General features: G+C 42.7%; 1 non-coding gene across 1 annotated transcript; it reads right to left on the reverse strand.

Annotated features, from left to right (window-relative positions):
* Positions 1-3,580: 3,580 nt before the first annotated feature.
* On the reverse strand, positions 3,581-3,668 carry LOC111819555 (small nucleolar RNA ACA64). The gene has a single exon (XR_002823156.1). It is a non-coding gene; the product is annotated as a small nucleolar RNA ACA64 (small nucleolar RNA).
* Positions 3,669-23,589: the final 19,921 nt, after the last annotated feature.

Below are 23,589 nucleotides of genomic sequence, written 5' to 3' on the forward strand. Positions count from 1 at the left end.
AATTCCAGGCAACCAGGGCAGGTTTTGGGGGGCCAAGGTCACTGCTGGTTTCTTCCCTGCAAAAATAAAGTAGAATTTACTCCTTAGATAAATCATAGCATAAATTACAGACATGTGTGGAATGTTGGAGTCATGGAAGATTACAACAGACTATGGGAATCATAGCACATAAGAATCAATCAGAGTGCAAGAACTGAAAAATGTGAGGGTGAGAACTTCCAGTTACAAATGCTACAAATCCAACTCAAACTGGTTTAAAAAAAAGAGGAGAGGAGAGGAATTTTTTGCACATACAATTCAAAAGTGTGGGGATTAGAAACTGCTTCAGTTAAAGCTGGATCCAGGGGCTCACACCACTTTATCAAGTCTCAGGTTTCCTCTCTCTTAGACACAACAATTAATCAATCACTCTGTTCTCCTCTCCCTCTTCCTTCACCTTCTTCTCCCTCCATGCTGTCTTCCTCTGTGATAGCTTCATTCTCAGGCAAGCTCCTCCCAGATGGTCCCAGCACCTCGAGACAGCATCAAGCCAATTGCTGGCAATCTTACATTCCCCAGTAGTTTCAGCAAAATTCCTGGGGTTGGGTCTCATTGGACCCAGCAGAGGAAGAAATCTGCTGATTGGCTAGGTCTGGCTCACATGGCCACCTTGGAGCAGGAGGGTAAAAAAGCAAGATTGGCTTCACCCAAACCACACAGACAGAGTGGAGGAGGGGTGGTTCACAAAGCGTAACTAGGGTGCTGCTAACAGAAGAAGTGGAGTGGATGCTGGGCAAGGGAAAACCACGGATGTCCTCTATACAGAGAATATCATACCATGAAGAAAAGCTGAATCAGAGTCCTGGAATCACAGAGTTCCAGGAGGCTGGAGCTGAAAGGCCCCTTAAAAGTGGGCTTATCCAATGCTTTATGTGACAGCTGCTTGCCTGGTGCCCCGGGGAGCCTCATCCTGCCCTGTCTGATATATGAGTCCTGAGCAGCCTGGGGGACCAGGCATAGGGACAGGGACCCCTGGGTATTCCCCCTCCCTCCTCACTACTCTTCAGCTGGAAGATTCTGGGTCACAGCTGCCCACCAAGGGCCTTGTTTACGTTCCTTCCCAGTGAGCTCTGAGCTCTGGCCATTTGCCAGCCTGGCGGTCAGCCATGCCGACCATGGCTTCATGCTTGCTCCCTTCCTGATCCAGAGGCCTGTCGGAATGACATCCGGGGCTTCTCCAGAGCTAGAAGCAGGCCAGGGAGGAGGGTGTAGTCCAGCCTGAGGCTGAGGCCCAGCGGTCCCTCTGGTCTGGGATGCTGTGTCGCCACCCCACCCCCACCACCCACCACCCCCCCCCCCCACAGCCCCGCCTCTCCAGCCACAAATTGGAGCATCCTGTTCAGACCTGCTCAGATACTCCTGAGGCCTGGGGCCATTACATTTCTCCCAAGTGAGAACAGAGGGCAAGAGGAAAGGAAGGGTTAACCTAAACAAAGCTTTATAGAATGGAAAGGTCTTCCTGCCCCTCTCCCCGCAACCCTCTGCTGAACCAGCCCTTCAGGTCCCAGAGAGATTCTCCACTCCCTCCTTCCACCCCTCCTTCCTTCTTCACTTCTCCCTCCACAGAACGTTCAAGAGCTTTAGAAACATCTAATCCAGAGATGGCAGACTTTTGTCTCATACTCTGGGACATGTTGCATTTGGCCCTCCCGCTGTTTAAGAAAAATTTGAGCCAGCATTTAAAAAATTGGGAGAGTTCACATAAAAAATGCGCTTGCCCAACTTCTCTAGAAAACTCCTGAGATCTGATAACCCAAGGTCCAATGGGCCGATGCTGAATCAGCGTGCCTGTAGACAGGATGTGGGCGTCCAGCTGGCCACGGTCCCTGTCCCTCACTGATGCCAAGACCAGGTGTCATTTTCCTTCACTTTTTTTTTTTTTTGTATTACTTGAGATATTTTGTCTACTCTCATGACTCCGTAAAAAATGGGAAACGAAAGACTGAGAAATGAAATGTTCCAAGAAAATCAGCAGAGAACCTACCTCTCTGTGGAGGAAAGGAATATTCCTAGATGTTGCATTCCCAAACACCCAGCTCTTCCATTTGTTTCTAGCATGTTCTGGCCCCAGTATTTGGGTTTACAGTCCCATTCTAATTGTCATTGCTGTTGTTGGTTGCTGTCAAGTCAACTCCAACTCATGGCGACCCCATGTGTTTAAACTCTCCTAATTTTGCAGAATCACAACGGTCCGATTTGCAGCCGATCATGGGGATGGTGAAAGACCAGGCAGCATTTCGTTCTGTTGCACATGGGGTCACTGTGAGTCGGGGGCTGACTCTAGGGCAGAAGAACTAATGTGGGTCCAGAGAGGTGCAGTCTCTTGGCCAAGGTTGCACAGCAAGCCAGTGAAAAGGCTCCCACCAGTGGCTAGGCATCTAGAGCTGCCTTTCCTGGATAGTCAGGGGCCTTTCAGTTCCCCTACATCCATACCTGCTTTGAGCAGGAACAGTACATCCTTCCTGAAACTGTATCACCCTCATCTCTGCACCTCTCACTTTAAGAGGGAGACTTTGCAGAGGAGAAAAGCAGCAGAGTGAGGGCTTTGAGGAAGGAGAGGTGGGAGGGACTTAGAACCACCATAGAAGGGCTCTCTGCAGGGGTGGGAGGGTAGCAGGGGAGCTGGTGTGTGCTTGAACCAGGGCAGTGGTCCCAGAGAAGCAAATGTTCTATCATCAGAGGGAAGAAGTTTCTACTGAATCTTGCTGTTGGAAGAATGAGCTGACTGGGGAGTGAGTTCCCTGTTCTTCAAGACACTCAAGCCAAGGCTGAAGGCCATGGATGAGGATGTTGTAGGGAGACATAAGGCAGAGGGTCTGGGCTGAGATGAGGTTATTTTTGGAGGTTCTGTGATAAATGATTGAGGCTTTGGGAACTCCCAGGAATGTGTCTGAGGAGAGGTTTTATGGCTTTTTTTTTTTTTTTTTTTTCAGATTCAGAAGGGGTTATCTGAGTCTAAAAACAAATTATAGAACCACAGGGTGGATAGTCTGCCAAGAGGCAGGACAGTGCAAAGTTAGGAACACGATATTGCCTGTGGTCTGGGTTTAGCTCATGTCACTCCAAGGGACAATTACTTAAACTCTCTGTGCCTCTGTTTCTGCATCTGGAAGACAAGGGTAATAACAGTTCCAGTATAGTACCTACTTTGTACTTTTGTTTTTAAGGGTTAAAGAACTTACGACAATACTTGGTACAGTATTAGCTATTATTATTGCTAATGTTCCTTTCAACTTTGCGATTCTGCAATGAACAGATTCATACATCTTGAATGTGTGCATAACTGGCAAGGCTTAATATAAACTAGTGACCATAGAGTCAGCTCTTACTCATGGAGACCCCATGTGTGTCAGGGTAGAACTGTGCTCCCTAGGGCTATTGGCGTTGTTTTTTTTCTCCCATTAGACACACAGCTGTATTAGAGAGTTGAGGAGAGCCAGCATTCCCTCTCCCCGCAGGCTTGGGCATCAGTGTCCTTATGAGAGAGGAAGGGTCAGATGCTGAACGATGCGGAGGTGCCCCGGGGCCTAAGGGAGGCAGTGCCTGTCGGGGCCTGAGGTCCCTGGTGGCTCTGGGTGCAGAATCTCACCCGAGACCATGGGCAAAGCTGCAGGTGATTTTCAACCTGTGCCAGGGTCCATAGGTATCTTAGTTATCTAGTACTGCTATAACAGAAATACCACAAGTGGGTGGCTTTAACAAACAAATTTATTTTCTTACAGTTTAGGGGGCTAGAAGTCTGAATTCAGGGTGCTAGCTCTAGGGGAAGGCTTTCTTTCTCTGTCAGCTCTGGGAGAAGGTCCTTGTCTCTTTGAGCTTCTGCTCCTGGATGATCTTCATGTGGCTTGGCATCTCTCTTCCCCCCATCTGCTTCTTTCGCTTGCTTGTTTAATCACTTTGTATCTCAAAAGAGATTGATTTAAGACGCACCCTACACTAATCTGGTCTCATTAATATAACAAAGACAACCGTTCCCAAATGGGATTATAACCACGGGCATAGAGGTTAGGATTTACAACACATATTTTGGGGGAGACAAAATTCAATCTGTAACAATAGGGTTTTCAATGGCTGACTTTTTGGACGTAAATAGCCTGACCTTTCTTCCAAGCTGCCTCAGGGTGGACTTAAACTTCCAACCTTTCAGTTAGCAGCTGAGCATGCTAAACATTTGCACCACCCAGGAACCCCAAGTCTTAATGTGTCTTTGTGTTTTCTGCAGGGGGCAATGCTATGATCCAAAGGCAGGGCTCTCGAACTGTGGAGTTCCGATTAGAGGCTCAGTTTCGAGCTTTCTTAGTTTTATGGCCTTGAGTTTATTACTTAACCTTCTTATGGCCTTACATTTCCACATGTATAAAACGGGAGTCATAATGGCTCCTGCTTTCTAGGGTTGCTTTCAAGATTAAATAAAGTAATTTATCCAAAGCATTAATAAATCGTCTTGCACATAATAAGCACTCAGTAAATTATATTCATCACCATCATTCTGGGCAAGAGGGGGTGTCTTACTTTCTAGAGATCCTAAAAATCACAAGGCACAGGCCTATTCTACTGCACATGCTGAGCCCCAGTTGTTGCCCTTGTATGTTTCTGAGATTTACTTTTTACATATTCAGGCTCCCCTGTTAGAACCTTGGGGACAAGAAATGGCATCTACCTCATATAGCAGAAAGAGAATGAACTCAGGAGCCCTGGGTCCAGCCTAGGCTCTGCAGCTAACTGGCAGCCATGTCTCCATGTTGGATCCCAATGGTTCATTTGGATGACAATATAGTTAGAAATTATTCAGCCGCTCCCTTGTGCCAAGCACTATGCTGACCTTTGCATACCTGATCTCATTTAACCACAAGGTAATTTTGTAAAGAAGCTTGTATTATTATCCCATTTTACAGATGAGGAAATTGAGGCTCAGGTAGGGGATAAACCTAACTCCAGATCACAGAGCAGATAGGGAATGGAGCTAGTTTTGGACTCAGAGCCCATGTGCTTTACCACTAAGTTACCCTGGCTCAACATATGATTTCTGAAAACCCAACACACCACCATCCTAGAAAGCCAGGAATCAGAATTCCAGGAAAGCCAATCCAGCTATTTTTTCCCCCAACCCTGTCTTATCTACCTGGCATTCATTTTCTTCTGATCCCTATTCCCAGGACCCCGGTTTGTCTCCTGGTTTACCTGAATACTGGCTTCCAGCAAAGGAGGTACTGGTACAAAAAAGCCTTCATTTTATTTGCTCTTCTTTTCCAGGGCCTGCATGCATGAACTACACCTTTGTCCACGTAGCTAAATATATCTCTCTTAGGCTGGTAGCTTCTCAATGTTACTGAAATAATTTACCTAAAGTGTCCAACATGGACAGTTGTGTAATTTGAATAAACAAGGCTTGATCTCATCCCTGAGAGGTCCTGAGTGACCCCAAAGTGCCATTTATTCCACATTTATTGAATGCCAATAATGTGCTAGACACATTAGTCCTAGTTGCTGGGTTGGAGTTTTACTTTCTAGTGGAGACAGGAGTGAGAAAGAAACCAGCAAGTAAACACAAGCAGTTTCAGATAGCGAAAAACGTCAGGGAGACAGTAGCACCAGGTCGAGCGGTAGAGACAGCTCTCTGAGGAGGTGCTGAGCTTCCCTACTGCCAGCTGCCAGCGAGCTTCAGCTCCATGATGGCCTTCACTACTCAGAAGATCCCCAAGAGAAAAGTTTTATTATCCTTATTTTACTGAGGAGTAATAAGGCTTCTGTCATGGATTGAATTGTGTCCCCCCAAAATATCTGTTAACTTGGCAAGGCCGTGATTCCCAGTATTGTGTGATTGTCCACCATCTTATCATCTGATGTGATTTTCCTGTGTGTTGTAAATTCTATCTCTTGATGTTAATGAGATGGGATTAGAGGCTTTATGTTAATGAGGCCTGGTTCAATCTACAAGATTAAGTTGTGTCTTAAATCAATCTCTTTTGAGATATAAAAGAGAGAAGTCAGTGGAGAGACACTGAGACCTCATACCACCAAGAAACAAGAGCCAGGAGAATAGCGTGTCCTTTGGACCTGGGGTCCCTGTGCTGAGAAACTGCTCGACCGGGGAAGATTGATGATAAGGACCTTCCCCCAGAGCCTACAGAGAGACAAAGCCTTCCCCTGGAGCTGGCACCCTGAGTTTGGACTTCTAGGTTCCTAGACTGTGAGAGAATAAATTTCTGTTCATTAAAGCCATCCACGTGTGGTATTTCTGTTACAGCAGTACTGAAGGACTAAGACACAGCATTAGATAACTAAGACAGCTTCCAAGGAGGCATTGCTGGTTCAGTAGTAGAATCCTCGCCTTCCATGCTGAAGACCCGGGTTTGATTCCTGGCCAAGGCACCTCGTGTGCAGCCATCACCTGTCTGTGAATGGAGGCTTGCGTGCTACTAAGATGCTGAACAGGTTTCAGCCAAGCTTCCAGACTAAGACAGACTAGGAACTAAGGTCTGGTGATCTACTTGAAAAATCAGCCAAGGAACACCCTATGGACTGCAACGGTACAATCCACAACCAATAAAAGGGGATGGCACAGAACCAGTCAGTGTCTCGTTCTGTTGTGCATGGGGTTGCCATGAGTTGGGGGCTGACTCCATGGCAGCTAACAACAATAAGGTTAAATAACTTGTCCCAGTCACAGCAAGCTGGGACTAAAACCACATCCCTTGCACTCCAAGTCTGTTTACTTCTGTGGCATTCTGTTAGCTTCACTGTAAAACGAGTGAGTTGGACTAAGATGACTTCTGAAGGTCCTTCCTGTAGAAACATATATATAGAGAATGTACAAAGGTGACCTGCCAGCAACTGACGCCTCTGAGAGTGGGTGTTCTATTTTCTCTCTACACAAGGAATAAAATACAAACTATGACGCAAAAGCTATAAGGAAGAGCTTTCTTATTTTCTGTCTGCCCACCGGGTTCCAGAGAAAGCATTATCAGTGGTTTAGCAGCTGCAAGAACAGGTCAAGATACCTAATGCAAATGCCTCAGGCCCGGAAATTCCTGCCTTGTAAAAACAAAGGACTGGACTACAGGCAGTCTTGTCCAGGAAGGACTCACCCAGGTGAGTTGGGTGCTAACAGTGTGGGAGGCTTCTAGATATTTAGTCAGGAGGTTTCAGGCTCACTGAAAATGCAGCTTTGGCCTTCTCGAGCTTTCCCCCAACAACTCTGCAGCCAAATCTCCCTTCAATGTTCCCTCAGCTGTATCCCTGACCCAGGTGCCAGGTAGAGTTAGACAACCTGTTTGCTTCTGTCCTCTTAGGTCTTGGTTTCTCCTTTTATTAGAACACATCTAGGAAAAAGGTGATAATAATAACGCTTGGGTCCTGTCCTAAGGGGCCTTATATGGGTTATTTCATTTAATCTTATTATTTAGTTAAGAATGAAGGTACTAGTATTATCTGCATACTGGTTTATTTTTGCCTAAGACTTCATGGGCAGGAAATGGATTAAAAGATATGTTGTTTATGTGTCTTGTCTGTCCCGTAAGACTGTGTGCCTCAAGGACCCAAAGCTTTTCTGCAACCAGATGGACTTTTTCCCTCCCTGGCTGCCTCTCCTCTCTGGTTTCCATCTCAGTGGATGGTAGCACTGCCCAAAGTCCAGGGCCATTTATTCATTCAACAAACAGTGCTCTGTGCCAGGCACTGAGTGATGCTGGGGACATGGCCTTTGTGGAGCTTACAGTCTAGCATGGGAGAAGAAAGACATTAAGAGCTAATTACACAAAGAGCTGTTCAATCACAGTTGTGACAAGTGCTAGGTCTTCCCCTGTCCCACCCCAGCTGATCGCCAAGCCCCATAGCTGCCCTATAGCTCTCATCCACCTTCTTTGCTGCATCTCCATGGCCATGACCACCAGTGACCTCCTGAGTGGTCTCCCAGGCTCTGCACTATCCATCTCATTTCTCACCCAGCAACCAGAGGGGTCTTTCCAAAGTGCGTATCCAATCCAGTCACTGAGTCCATTTAAATTCTTTTTTTTTAAATTGTGCTTTAGGTGAAGGTTTACAAAGCAAATTAGTTTCTCATTAAACAATTAATATACATATTGTTTTGTGACATTGGTTGCCATCACCGCAGTGTGTCAACACTCTCCACTTCTCAACCTTGGGTTCCCCATTTCCACTGGTCCAGCTTTCCTGTCTCCTCCTGCCTTCTCATCCTTGCCCCTGGGCTGGTATGCCCATTTAGTATTGTATACATGGTTGAGCCACATGTATTATTGTTTGTTTTATGGGCCTGTCTAATCTTTGGCTAAAGGGTGAACCTCAGGAGTGTCTTCGGTGCTGAGTTAAAAGAGTGTCCGGGGGCCATCCTCTTGGGATTTCTCCAGTCCGTCAGACCAGTAAGTCTGGTCTTTTTTTGTGAGTTAAAATTTTGTTCTACATTTTTTCTCTAGCTCTGTCCATGACCCTCTATTGTGATTTTTGTCAGAGTAGCCAGCGGTGGTATCCGGGCCCCATCTAGTTGTACTGGACTCAGTCTGGTGGAGGCTGTGGTAGTTTTGTTCCATTAGTCCTTTGGACTAATCTTTCCCTTATGTCTTTGGTTTTCTTCAGTCTCCCTTCCTCCAGATGGGGTGGGACCAGTAGATGTATCTTAGATGGTCAGTCTCCATTTAAATTCTTCAATGTCTTCCTAAGGTCCTCCAGGAAAAGTCTAAACTGATTTGTCAGTTCCTTCATGGTCCTTCTCACCTTTCCCTCCCTGTGACAGCTGGATGGTAGCCCATACTTGCAGATCCCCAATGCAGCCCCAACCCAGGGTTTCCCAATCTTAGTACTATTGGCATTTTGCACCAGATAATTCTTTGTTGTGGGGGGACTGTCCTGTGCACTGTAGGCTGTTTAGCAGCATCCCTGGCCTCTACCCACTAGAGTATGCCAGAAGCACTCCCTCCCCGAGTCATAGGAATGGAAAACATCTCCAGGCATTGCCAAATGTCTCCTGGACAACAACATCACTCTTCACCCACTCACTCCTGTCCTTTGTGGCCGCAGGAGCATTTAACCACGTGGCCTGGCAAAACTGCACACGTTCTTCAGGTTTTCCATCTAGATGCTCCCATTGCTCTGTATCTTGTGTCTCCCCCACTAGATTGTGAACATCTTGAGGGAAAGGATCATGTCTAATTCATCTTGGTAGCCCCAGTGCCTGCCTCAGTGCCTGGCTCTAAACTGAACCTAACAAATATTTGTTGAGTGAATGAAATAGGAACTGTTTATCTCTCTTTGCAAATAGTGACTTCCTCTAGAGGAGAATAATCCTACTCTGGGTTCAATGCAGCTTCAGGAGAGCTTGACTTGTGTACTTCTGTTAACATTCCCTTTGCAAAGCCCGTTCATATCCCTTAACATAATTCACATCATAACAACCTACCACGTGATGGTAGGGCAGGGCTGTATTCTCCTCTCTGCTGAGGTGCAGACCAGGTGAATGATAGGGTCACGCAGCCAGGAAAGGGCAGAGCCAGACAGCCCTCGTGCATTTTCTGTCTCCAAGCCCCGAGCAATTGGCCTTCCATGTACAGTCAGTGCCCCAGGATCCTGGTGATGAGAGATTGACAGAGGGGGTTGCTAAGGGAAACAAAGGTATTTGGGAGAGTGCCATAACTTCTGAAGTTGAGAACAAAGGAGCAGCATGGGATAATGGGATCAGAGCAGAGCTGTTCAACAGAACTTTCTAAGATGATAGAAATGTCATCTAACCTGCATTGTTCAATATAGTAGCCACTAGCTACATGTGGCTGTTGAGCACTTGAAATGTGGCAAGTACAACTGAAGAACTAAAGTTTTCATTTTATTTAATCTTAATTAACTTAAATTTAAATCTGGACGGGTCTAGAGCATTTCAGAGTTGAGAGACTTGGATTCTAGTCCTGCCTCCACCTTTAATTCACCTGTGTGGCCTTGGGGAAGTGTCTTCCTTTCTTTGAACCTCCATTTCTGACTATAAAATGAGGGGTTAAGATTAGAAGAGAGATGACAAATATGTCTCCTGTAGCATGCTCACCCTTATGGGTTGCTTGCTGATGGCTGCCTGGAGCAGTCTTGAGAAGAATTCTGAAGCTCAGTCTTAGCTGAGAGGAAGAATGCTGCAATTGATTAGCAATGCCTGCATGAGCATGTGGAGTGCCTCCGGTTTTTCACTCCAGGACTAAGGTGTTCATTCCCCAGCTGAGAGTTCTGTTGAGGGCAACTCAGCGAAAACCTTCTCTAGAGCTTGCCCTTGGCTAAAAAGAGCTACCACACTGGCCAGTGTGGAAGTCTAAAGGCCCAGCCTCCTTGCCCCAGTGGAGACAGACAACAAGGCACAGATCATTGTAGCTCCAGAGCTCCCTGTAGGATGACGGAGGCCTTTGTTTTACCTACATCATAGTTTGACTTCTCTCTCTGCCCCACCCTGCTTCCCTTCCTCTTTACAGCTGTTGATCCTGAAAGCATCCAGAGTAAAATTTTTGCATGCAAATCTCTGTCTCAGAGGCTACTTCCCTGGGATCCCTGCTCTGAGACAGCATGGGGGGCTGGGGACTACACTTAGGCCACAAATTTGCCATCTTGGCCTAGAGACATTCTAACTCAAGTTTTCCCCGCACCTATACTGAGAGACAAAAACAGGCCAGCTCTTGCCTTACGTTTCGAGAACTATATTCCCAATTGCATCCAACATCCAGCACCTTCTGTTGTTAAGCAGAGGCCAAGCATAAAAATCAGGGGAAAAGCCCACGGTTTTGCTAATCTCTGGTGGTTCTCTTGAGCTGCTGTCTTGCTCCAAAGACTGCAAGGCTGCTCTGAGTTCTCTGATGTGCCACTGGGTCCCAGGGAGCTTTGGGAGGGCAGAGAACAACCTGACATTGACAAAAAGACAGCCCAGGGAGCAGGGGGCTCCAGGCAGCGCAAGTCAAAAGCTTCTTGTCAGGGCTTCTCTGCTATATGGAAGGGAGAGGCTGGCACAAGTAGGTAGAAGACAAATCTGTTCATGTATGATTTTGTTGATGTGTCTGTTTACGTTCCATTTATATAAAAACGACGGAAATTCTCAATGAGAGGGATTGAGACACAATAGTTGCAACAATAGACTCAAACAATTATTAAGGTGGCCCAGGACCTGGCAACGTTTCCTTCTGTTATAAATAGGGTGGCCATGAGTTGGAGCTGACTCCACAGCAATTAACAATAACAACTACGTGCAAGCAAAAGGCACATTACAAGCGTTGATTGATTTAATCCTTACAGCTCCTTATGTGTTAGGATCTCTGAGCCCATTTTATCAAGAAGACTAAACTTAGGTTAAAAGTGAAATAAATCACCCAAGTTTGCACAACCAGTAAGCGGCACTATTAGGATACAAACCCAGGACTTTCTGTTCTGAATGCCCAAGTTTACACACTCTCATACTCCTCTTGCTGTGATTGCAAATCTAGAAGCTTATTTCAAGACCTATCCTGAAGTATAATACTGTCAGTGATAAGATAATATCCATACATCTACAAGGAAGAGAAGTTAATATGACTATTATTAAAATTTATGTGCCAACCACTAACACCCAAGATGAAATTGAATTTTTATTGAATTTTGAATATTTAGTTAGAGGAAGAACGGAAGGTAAACACTAAAACTTGGGAGGGGGTCACTATGAACTAGATGCTAAGAACAGTGGCTGGGCCCCAGTTCCTGGCTCAGAATTTACACTGGGTAAACCAAGTGACCTCGACACCCCCACCCAGGGCCCCAGACCCTTGGGAGGGATAGTAAGAATAGTTACTGCTTTGCATACCTGGTCTCATTTAATGTCCCCTTCACAGAAACTATTTGAGATAAAGAAGGTTACTATCATTTCCATATTATAGACAAGAGGGAATTTTTCTGTGATAACCACTAATGCCAAAGATGAAGAAATTGAAGATTTTTACCAACTTCTGCAGTCTGAAATAGATCAAACATACAATCAAGATGCATCAATAATTACTGGTGATTGGAATGTGGAAGTTGGAAACGAGAAGGATCAGTAGCTGGAAAATATGGCCTGGGTGACAGAAATGACTCTGGGAATCGCATGATAGAATTTTGCAAGATCAATGACTTATTCATTACAAATACCTTTTTTTAATACTATAAACGGTGACTATACATGTGAACCTCGATAAATGGAATACACAGGAACCAAAACGACTACATCTGTGGAAAAAGATGATGGAGAAGCTCAACATAATCAGTCAGAACAAGGCCAAAGGTCGACTGGAACACACCATCAATTGTGCATATGCAAGTTCAAGTGGAATCTAAAGAAAATTAATACAAGTTCATGATAGTCAAAGTACAACCTTGAGTACATCCCACCTGAATTTAGAGACCATCTCAAGAAGAGATTTGATGCATTGAACACTAATGACAAAAGATCAGATCAGTTGTGAGATGACATCAAGGACATCATACAATAAGAAAGGAAAAGATCATTAAAAAGGTAGGAAAGAAAGAAAAGAGCAAAATGGATATCAGAAAAGACTCTGAAACTTGCTCTGAGATAAATAGAAGAAATGACGAAGTAAAAGAGCTGAACAGAAAATTTCAAAGGGTGGCTCGAGAAGACAAAGTAAAGTATTATAAAGAAACATGCAAAGACCTGGAGTTAGAATACGAAAAGGGAAGAACACACTCTGCATTTCTCAAGATGAAAGAACTGAAGAAAAAAATCAAGCCTTGAGTTGTAATATTGAAGGATTCTATGGGAAAAATATTGAATGACGCAGGAAGCATCAAAAGATGGAAGGAATACACAGAGTCACTGTACCAAAAAGAAATGGTCAATGTTGCACCAATTCAGGAGGTAGCATCTGATCAAGAACCAATATTAAAGGAAGAAGTCCAAGCTGCACTGAAGGCATTGGTGAAAAACAATGCTTCAGGATTTGACAGAATACCAATTGAGATGTTTCAACAAATGGATGCAACCCTGGAAGCACTAACTTGTCTATGCCAATAAATTTGGAAGACAGGAACCTGGCCAACCTACTGGAAGGGATCCACATTTGTACCCATTTCAAAGGAAGGTCATCCAACAGAATGCAGAAATTAACCAAAAGTATCATTAATATCACATGGAAGTAAAATTTTGCTGAAGATTATTCAAAAGTGGTTGCAGCAGTACATTGACAGGGAAATTGCCAGAGATTCAGACTAGATTCAGAAGAGGATGTGGGATGAATGATATCATCGCTGATGTCAATGGAACTTGGCTAAAAGCAGAGAATACCAGAAAGATGTTTACCTGTGTTTTATTGACTCTGCAAAGGCATTCGACTGTGTGGATCATAATAAATAATAGATAACATTGCGAAGAATGGGAATTCCAGAACACATAATTGTGCTCCTGCTGAACCTGTACATAGACCAAGAGGCAATTGTTTAAACACAACAAGGGGATACTGCATGGTTTAAAATCAGGAAAGATGTGCATCAGCATTGTATCGTTTCACCATACTTATTCAATCTATATGCTGAGCAAATAATCCGAGAAGCTAGACAATATGAAGAAGAATGCAGCATCAGGATTGGAGGGAGACTTAGTAACAACCTGCAATATGCATGTGACACAACCTTGCTTGCTGAAAGTGAAGAGGACTTGAAGCACCTACTGATGAAGATCAACGACTACAGCCTTCAGTATGGATTACATCTCAACATGAAGAAAACAAAAATACTCACAACTGGACCAATAAGCAACATCATGATAAATGGAGAAAATGTTGAAGTTGTCAAGGATTTTGTTTTACTTGGATCCACTATCAAAGCCCGTGGAAGCAGCAGTCAAGAAATCATACGATGTATTGCATTGGGCAAATCTGCTGCAAGAGACCTCTTTAAAGTGTTGACAAGCAAAGATGTCACTTTGAGGACTAAGTTGCGCCTGACCCAAGCTATGGTATTTTCAATTGCCTTATATGCACTTGAAAGCTGGGCAATGAATAAGGAAGATGGAAGAAGAATTGAAGCCTTTGAATTATGGTGTTGGCAAAGAATATTGAATATACCATGGATGACCAGAAGAACAAAGAAATCTGTCTTGGAAGAAGTACAGCCAGATTACGCCTTGAAACTGAGGATGGCTTCATCTCATATACTTTGGACATGTTATCAGGAAGAATCAGTCCCTGGAGAAGGACATCATGCTTGGTAAAGTAGAGGGTCAGCGAAAAAGAGGAAGACCTTCAACGAGATGGATAGACACAGTGGCTGCAACAATGAGCTCAAACATAGCAACGATTGTGAGGATGGCAAAGGATCAGGCAGTGTTTCATTCTGTTGTACATAGGGTCACTATGAATTGTAACTGACTCAATGGCACCTAACAACAACAACATGCCCCTCCTGCTTTGACTGCAAACATAGAAGCTAAAATTCATCAGAAGAGCAAAGCTGGGTGGGCCTTAGAAATGATTCTGTTCAGATGCATGAGTAGTAGGTGCTAACCTACGTGCCATCTCCGATCCATTGTTGGTAGCTGATTAGAGCACTGTGTTGAGAAGGATTCTGAGGCTGAATACCATGAGTGCTGTATTAGTTTCCTAGTGCTGTCGTAACAAAATACCACAAAGTCAGTTGCTTATAAGAACAGAAATTTATTCTGTCACAGTTCTGGAGGCTGAGAGTCTAAGATCAGGGTGTCCACCGGGTTGATTTCTTCTAGGGACTCTGAGAGAGAAATTGTTCCATGCCCTTCTCCTAGCATCCGATAGCTCCAGGTATTCTTTGGTTTACAACTGCAGTGTCACATGGCATCCTTCCTCTGTCTCCCGGTCTTTGTATATCTTTTTTTTTTAGTTTTTTTATTGTAGTTTAGATGAAGGTTTACTGAGCAAACAAATTTCTCATTAAACAATTACTTCATATATTATTGTTTTGTGACATAAGTTGCCAATCCCGCTACATGTCAACACTCTCCCCTTCTCAACCTTGGGTTCCCTGTTACCAGCTTTCCTGTCCCCTCTTGCCTTCTTTTCTTGCCCCTGGGCTGGTGTGCCCATTTAGTCTCTTTTTGTTTTATGGACCTGTCTAATCTCTGGCTGAAGGGTGAACCTCAGAAGTGACTTCATCACTGAGCTAAAAGGGTGTCCGGGGGCCATACTCTTGGGTTTTCTCCAGTCTCTGTCAGACCAGTAAGTCTGGTCTTTTTTTTTTTTTCTTTTTTGTGAGTAAGAATTTTGTTCTGCATTTTTCTCCAGCTCTATCCAGGACCTTCTATTGTGATCCTTGTCAGAGCAGTCAGTGGTGGTAGCCAGGCACCATCTAGTTATGCTGGACTCAATCTGGTGGAGGCTGTGGTGGTTGTGCTCCATTAGTCCTTTGGACCAATCTTTGCCTTATGTCTTTGGTTTTCTTTTTCTCCCTTGCTCCAGAAGAGGTGAGACAATTGGAGTATCTTAAATGGTCACTCACTTGTCTCTGTATATCTTGTCTTCTTTTAGTAATATAAGATTAGGACCCAACCTATTCCAATACAACTTCATGTCAACCTAACTGATAACATCTTCAGAGACTCAAGTTAATAAATATTTTTTGACCAACTGACTTAATGAGAGACTGAGTCCTGAGAAGCCATGTGGTAACACAGGATTTAGTAATTTTTTTATAACACATTTATTGAGATATAGTTCCTATACCATATAATCCACCAATTTAACATGTACAATTCAATGGTATTTAGTATATTTACAGAGTTCTACAACGATCACTGTTATGGATTGAATTGTGTCCTCCAAAAATATGTGTCAACTTGGCTAGGCCATGATTCCCAGAATTGTGCAGTTGTCCTCCACTTTGTGATCTGATGTGATTTTCCTATGTGTTGTAAATCCTACATCTGTCATATTAATGAGGCAGAATTAGAAGCAGTTATGTTAATGAAGAAGGAAAAAATCTACCAGATTAGGTTGTATCTTGAGTCAATCTCTTTTGAGATATGAAAGAGAGAAATAAACAGAGAGGAGAGGGACTTCATGCCACCAAGAAAGAAGCACATCTTTTGGATCCAGGGTCCCTGTACTGAGAAGCTCCTAGACCAGGGGAAGATTGGTGACAAGGAGCTTCCCCCAGAGCCAACAGAGAGAGGAAGTCTTCCCCTGGAGCTGGTGCCGTGAATTCAGACTTCTAGCCTCCTAGACTGTGAGAGAATGAATTTATGTTTATTAAAGTCATCCACTTATGGTATTTCTGTTATAGCAGCGCTAGATAACTAAGATAATCACCAAAATCAATTTTTGAACATTTTTCATCACTCCCTTCCTCTGAAAGAACTCTGCATCCATTAGCAGTCACTGCCCATTTCTCCCCTGGGATCCTTGGGTGGCACAAGCAGTTAAGCACTCAACTACTAGCTGAAAGGTTGGAGGTTCAAAGTCACCCAGAGGCACCTCAGGAGGTAGGCCTAGTGATCTGCTTCCAATAAGTCACAGCCTTCAAAACCCTGTGGAGCAGTTCTGCTTTACACACATGGGGTCACCATGAGTCAGAATCAACCTCTTGGCAACTAACAACAACATCCATTTCCTCCCAGCTCTTCCAACCTTAGACAACCACTAATCTACTTTCTGTCTCTATAGATTTACCTGTTCTGGACATTTCATATTAATGGAATGATACAATTTATAGACTTTTATGACTGGTATCTTATACTTAGCATATTTTTAAGGTTCATCCAAGTTGCTGCATGTATCAGTAGCAGGTATTCCTTTTTTTGACCAAATAATATTCTATCGTATGGACACACCACTTTATTTATCCATTAGTCAGTTGATGAACATTTGGGTTGTCTCCACATTTTGGCTATTATGAATAATGCTGCTATAAACATTTATGTACAAGCTTTTGTATGGACAAATGTTTTCATTCCTCTTATATATATATATACCTAGGAGTGGAATTGCTGAGTCATGTAGTAACTCCTATATTTCACCTTTTGAGGAACTGTCAGGCTGTTTTCCATAGCAGCTGCACCATTTTACATTCCTACCAGCAGTGTATAAGGGTTCCAGTCTCTCCACATTCTCACCACAACTGGTTATTATCTGTCTTTTTAATTATAGTCAGTCATTTATTTATAGTGGATGTGAAGTGGTATCTCATTGTGGTTTTGATTTGCATTTCCCTGATGGTTAATGACGCTGATCGCTTTTTCATATGCTTATCGGCCATTTGTACATATTCTTTGGAGATAAGTCTATTCAGATCCTTTGCCCGTTTTTTAATTGGATTATTTTTTGTGACAAGATTAGTTCAGTGATGGTTCAGCAGTAGAATTCTCACCTTCCATGAGGGAGACCTGGGTTTGTTTTCCAGCCAATGCACCTCATGGTTTGTCACTACTCATCTATCTCTGAAGGATTGTGCATTGTTATGATGATGAAAAGGTTTCAGTGGAGCTCCAGACTAAGATGGACTAGGAATAAAGGCTGAAAATCAGACAGGGCAGCATTTTCCTTCATTGAGCATAGGATGACCATGAGTAGGGGGCCAACTAGAAGGCAGCTGGTAACAACATTTGTCTTCTTATTATTGAGTTGTAAGAGTTCTTTATATATTCGAGATATAAGTGCTTTATCAGACATATGATTTGCAAAAAATTTCCCCCAGTCTGTGGGTTGTCTTTTCACTTTCAGCAAGGGCTTTAGAATCATAAGAACAGGGTTCACTTACTCATTGCTGGTGGGAACACAACATGGTACAGCCATTGTGGAAAATAATGTGGCAGTTCCTCAGAAAATTAAAAATAAAACTACCCTACGATCCAGCAATTCCACTCCAAGGTGTATACTCAAAAGACTTGAAAGCAGAGACTTGAACACCAGTGTTCATTGTAGCACTATTTACAATAGCCAAAAGGTAGAAACTACCTAAAAGCCCATCATCAACAGATGAATGGATAAACAAAATGTAGTACGTACATGCAATGGACTGGAATACTACTCAGCCAGTAGGAGAAATGAAATCTTGATACATGCTACAATATGGATGGAGCTAGAAGATATTATGCTGAGTGAAATAAGTCAATCACAAAAGGATAAATATTGTATGGCCTCACTTATATAAAAAGACAAGACAGGGCAAAGATATACAGAACAAAGTTTACTAGTGGTTACCAGGGTTGGGAGGGAGGGGGAAAAAGTGCTTATGGAAATATCATATTGCTTAAGGGTAGTGTTGCACAGCTGATTATTGCAATTACTGTCAATAAATTGTACACCTTTAAGAAGGTTGAAATGACAAAAGTTGTGTGATAGATATATTTACAACAACAACAAAAACAAAAAAAGAGTAGCTGCTGAGGCTGCTTATGTACAACCAAACACCTCATGGGATTTGGTTTCTTGGTTTGGAGGTTTAGGGTCATGGTTTCATGGGCCATCCCAGTTAATTAGCCTAATAACATGTTTATTATTTCTGTTTTACTTCCTAGGGTCTTAAAACCTTCCAAGTGGCCATCCAAGGCACAACAATTGATCTCTATTCACCTGGAACAAGACAGGAAGAGAAACAGAGTCAGGAATAGGAGGAGGATATGGAATGTGTGGCTAATTGCCTCCATGAACAACTGCCTTCTTTGCCATGGGACAAGAAGAACTGGATGGTTCCCTGCTACCATTACTGAACATTTTGATCAAAGATTCTACAGGAGAATCTTTGATCAAAAGGGGAAAAATGCAGAATGGAATTTCAAATTCTCATGGACTCCAGCCTTCTTGAAGCCATGAAGGTTGGATGAACCCATGAAACTATTGCCCTGAGATAACCTTTAAACCTTAAGCCAAAAATATCCCCTGAAGTCTTCTTAAAGCCAAACAATAGTTTAGCTTAACTAGTAAAAAAATGTCTGCCTTGAGCATTATGCTCTTTTCTGATCTATCAATATGGGATCAAAGTGACAGGAGCAACTCAACAGATCAGATAGGAACCTTAGGGGCCAGTGAATTTATGTCAATGGTGAAGAACAACTCCTACAGGAGAGTGAGAATGATTACACAACTCAAAGAATGTAATCAATGTCACTATAAGGTACATGTAGAAACTTGAATTGGTGTATGTTTTGCTGTGTATATTCTCAAAAAAAGGAGGAGAGGGGCAACATCATTCTCAATGCAAAGAGGCTGAAAGCATTACTCCTGAGAACAGGAACAAGACAAGGATGGCTTTATCACCATTCCTATTTAAATTGTGCTGGAAGTCCTGGCTATTAGCAGTAAGGCAAGAAAAAGAACTAAAGGGCATCCAAATTGGAAAGGAAGAAGTAAAACGCTCCCTATTCCCAGATGATATTATACTATACACAGAGAACCCCACAGATTCCATAAGAAAACTCCTGGAATTAGTAGAAAGATTCAGTAGAGTAGCAGCATACAAGATCAACATACAAAAATCAGTTGGATTCCTATACACCAACAAATAGAACTTCGAAAAGGAAATCATGAAAACAATGCCATTTATAATAGCCCCTAAAAAGACAAAGTACTTAGGGGTAAATCTAACCAGGGACGTAAAAAACCTATACGAACAAAACTACAAAACACTATTGAAAGAAACCAACAGAGAACTATATAAATGAAGAAATATACTACGCTCATGGATAGGTAGACTCAGTATTTTGAAAATGTCAATTCTACCCAATGGGATCTACAAATATAATGCAATCCCAATTCAAATGCCAACAACATTCTTTAACGAGATGGAAAAACTTATCACCAACTTTATAAGGAAAGGAAAGACACCCCGACTAAACAAAGCATTATTGAAGAAAAAGAACAAGGTAGGAAGCCTCACACTACCTGATCTCAGAACGTACTGTATAGCTACAGTAGTCAAAACAGCCTGGAACTGGTACAATGACAGACACATAGACCAATGGAACAGACCCCAAAAACTAGTTGTAAATACATCTACCTAAGGTCAGCTGATCTTTGACAAAGGACCAAAATCCATTAAATGGGGGAAAAGGGAGTCTTTTTAACAAATGGTGCTGGCAAAACTGATGTCTATCTGTAAAAAAATTAAATAGGACTATTATGGATTGAATTGTGTCCCCCCAAAATTTGTGTCAGTTTGGCTAGGCCATGATTCCCAGTATTGTGTGATTGTTCACCACTTTGTCATCTGATGTGATTTTCCTATGTGATGTAAATCCTACCTCTATAATATTCATGAGGCAGGATTAGAGGCAGTTATATTAATGAGATAGGACTCAATCTACAAGATTAGGTTGTGTTTTAAGTCAATCTCTTTTGAGATATAAAAGAGAGAAGCGAGCAGAGAGACAGGGGGACCTCATACCACCAAGAAATAAGAGCCAGGAGAACTGTACATTCTTTGGACCCGGGGTCCCTGTGCTAAAAAGTTCCTTGACTGGGAAGATTGATGACAACGATCTTCCCCCAGAGCTGACAGAGAGAGAAAGCCTTCCCCTGGAGCTGCCACTCTGAATTTGGACTTCTACGCTCCTAGACTGTAAGAGAATAAATTTCTGTTTGTTAAAGCCATCCACTTGTGGTATTTCTGTTATAGCAGCACCAGATAACTAAAACAGAAAGAAACCAGATACTAGGAGAAGAAGGTAGTCTATAAGGCTAATAGTCAACAAGAACCATGACCTTATCAACCCTGAGACCAGAAAAACGAGATGGTGCCCAGCTACCATTACCTACCATTCTGATCAGGGACACAATAGATAGATCCTTGTAGAACGGGAGAGAAATGTGAAACAGAATTAAAATTCTTAAAAAGGCCAGGCTTACTGGACTGGTTGAGACTAGGGAACTTCCTGAGACTATCACCCTGAGATACACTTTAAACCTTAAACTGAAATTATCCCTTGAGATCATCTTTTAGTTAAATAACAGATTGGCTTATAAAATAAATTATAACACCCATGAGTAATGATATTCTTTAAGAAAAATCATATGTAGGTGACAAAAGGGTCAGAAATTACTCTGAAGTGAAGATGAGAAGGAAAAGGGACAGGGAAACTAGAGTACAGGTAGTTCTTGACTTACAACAGGTTTCTGTTCTGATGACTCCATCATAGGTTGGTTTGGATGTAAGTCGAATACTTCATTTTTTTTTAGTTTTCATTATTATTGCCTTTTATTATGGCATCTTTATAAATCTGATCTTTATTTGTCTTTGGGGTTTGGAGATTTTACATATAAACTTACAGATATATATTTTAATACATACATAAAAAATACACAAATCATAAAAATTTACTCAGAGGATGAAGAAGAGTTGAACTACGTTGTCATTTTGTCAGTTGAGATAATAATTCCACTTGTGGACTGTTCTCGATCACCTGATTTATCCCTGGGAATGGAGATGGCGCTTCTAGTCAGAAAATTGTGAGAGTAATCTGTACGGCCCTTTGCTTTTTTCCTTTATGTATTTTGCAGTAACATCTCACTGCTTCCTGAATCCGCCTATTGACTTCTGCAAAACAACCAGTCTTTGGGTCTATGTTTTCCAGCAGCTGAAATCCCCGATTTAGTTTAGAAAAAACTCCAGCTAATCCTTTCATTGTGAAACTTTTTGACAACTTCTCTCCTTCCTCTTCTTCATCATTTCTATCTTCTTCAGCATTTCTTTCCTCTTCAAAATCCATTAAGCCCTGATCTGTCAATTCACCTTCTTCATGATCTATGACCTCTTCCACATCAGTGATATCAAGTTCTAAATTCAGTATTCTTGCCATATGAACAATTTTTCCACCTATCTCTTCCATCACATTATCCTGATCAAATGCTTGGAGTGTGTTCACATAACTTAGTAAATTTTTGCACATCCCCTGGATGCATTTTCCCGTAACTTCATCCCAGGAAGATGCAATGTTCCAGATACGCTGACAGTCGTTAAGTGTAATTCATCATAACTCGAATATGTCTTAAGTCAGGGACTACCTGTACTGGAAATAGTACAACCAGAATGGAATAAATGAGAATAATTACACATTGTGAAAAATATAACCAATATCTCAGAATAATTTGTGTAGAAATTATTAAATGGGAACCTAATTCGCTGTGTAAACTTTCACCTTAAACATAATAAAATATTAATGAAAAAACTACAATGAGATATCACTACACATTTATCAGAATAGATAAAATAAAAAATAGTTGAAACAAGGTTTACAGAGCAAACAAGCTTCTCATTAAACAATTAATACACATATTGTTTTGTGACATTGGTTGCCAACCCCACTACATGTCAACACTCTCCCCTTCTCGACCCTGGGTTCCCCATTACCAACTTCCCTGTCCCTTCCTGCCTTCTTGTCCTTGCCCCTGGGCTGGTGTGCCCATTTAGTTTCATTTTGTTTTACGGGCCTGTCTAATCTTTGGCTGAAGAGTGAACCTCAGGAGTGACTTCATTACTGAGCTAAAAGGGTGTGTGTGGGCCATACTCTTGGGGTTTTTCCAGTCTCTGTCAGACCAATAAGTCTGGTCTTTTTTTTTTTTTGGGGGGTTAGAATTCTGTTCTACATTTTTCTCCAGCCCTGTCTGGGACCCTCTATTGTGATCCCTGTCAGAGCAGTCGGTGGTGGTAGCCAGGCACCATCTAGTAAAGCTGGTGAGGATGTGGAGAAACAGAACTGCTCACATGTTACTGTCAGAAATATAAATTGGTACAGCAACTCTAGAAAACAGTTTGGCAGATAAAAAAAACCTAAATATATGTGATGGTTAAAGCTGTGTGTCAGTTTGGCTGGGCCATGATCCTCAGTGGTTGGCAGTTATGATGTAGTTCAGCAGCTTTTCAATGATGCAATCACCTCCATAATGAGATCTGATATAGTGTGATCACATCCATGATGGGATCTTCTGTGAGTAGCCAGTCAGTTGAAAGGGAGTTTCCTTGTGGGTGTGACCTACATCCAAAATAGGTGGACTTTCTGGCAAGACTCGCTGGCTTTGCTCATTCTGGATGCTGCAGCTGGCTCCTGTTCTTCTGACCACTGGTTCTTGGGACTTGAGCTAGCACTTTACCTGCAGTCTGACCTGCCAATCTTGGGTTCACCACACCTGCAGCTAGGTGAGTCAGGAGAAGCCTCTATCCTGACCCACAAACTTGGGATTTTCCAGCCTCTACAACCACTTGAGCCATTTCCTCTATATAAATCTCTCTCTATATGTATTTATACGCTGCACTGGTTTTGCTTCTCTAGAGAACACAGCCTAAGACAGCCCTCATCCTCCTGATCTGTCCAATAGTCCAGGAGGGCTGAGGACCAAGAGGTGAAAAAAGTCCACTTTACAGACAAGAAATTGAGGCATGGCATAGTGAAGTGAATTTCTTTGCTCTGGATCCTGCAGCTGGCTTCTGTTTGTCTGACCTCCGGTTCTTGGGACTTGAACTAGAAGCTTACCTGTCATCTCACCTGTCGATCTTGGGATTCATAAGCTATCAAAGCCTGTGAACCAAAGGCCTCCTATCTGACCTTCTGATCTTGGATTCACCAGCATCTGTGGCTATGTGAGTCAGGAG

This window comes from Trichechus manatus, unplaced genomic scaffold, assembly GCF_000243295.1.
Source record: "Trichechus manatus latirostris isolate Lorelei unplaced genomic scaffold, TriManLat1.0 scaffold00011, whole genome shotgun sequence".
In the NCBI taxonomy this organism is placed as follows: Eukaryota; Metazoa; Chordata; class Mammalia; order Sirenia; family Trichechidae; genus Trichechus; species Trichechus manatus.